The sequence below is a fragment of the Colobus angolensis genome, unplaced genomic scaffold (genome assembly GCF_000951035.1).
Source record: "Colobus angolensis palliatus isolate OR3802 unplaced genomic scaffold, Cang.pa_1.0 Scaffold83, whole genome shotgun sequence".
NCBI lineage: Eukaryota > Metazoa > Chordata > Mammalia > Primates > Cercopithecidae > Colobus > Colobus angolensis.
Window position 1 is genome coordinate 4000507 of NW_012122154.1, and position 349 is coordinate 4000855.

The window sequence follows — 349 nt, forward strand, 5'->3', positions numbered from 1 at the left end:
AAAAAAAAAAAAAAGGTCTACATTAGGCTGGTGTGGTGGCTCATGTGTGTAATCCCAGCACTTTGGGAGGTCAAGGCAGGAGGACTGTTTGAGCCCAGGAGTTCAAGCTCAGGCAACAAACATAATGAGACCCTGTCTCTACAAAACAAATGAAAAAATAGCTGGGACTACAGGTGTAGTCCAAACTAATCAGGAGGGTAAGGAGGGAGGATCACTTGAGTGCAGGAGTTTGAGGTTGCAGTGAACTATGATTACACCACTGCACTCCACTCTAGGTGACAGAGTGAGACACTATTTAAAAAAAACAAAAACCAAAAAACACTACACTAACCTGCTATACTCTTCCCCT

General features: G+C 43.3%; 1 protein-coding gene across 1 annotated transcript in view; it reads right to left on the minus strand.

Annotated features, from left to right (window-relative positions):
* Window positions 1–349, minus strand: part of CDK12 (cyclin-dependent kinase 12) — a 104870-nt gene that overhangs the window by 21236 nt on the left and 83285 nt on the right. The window lies entirely within an intron of this gene.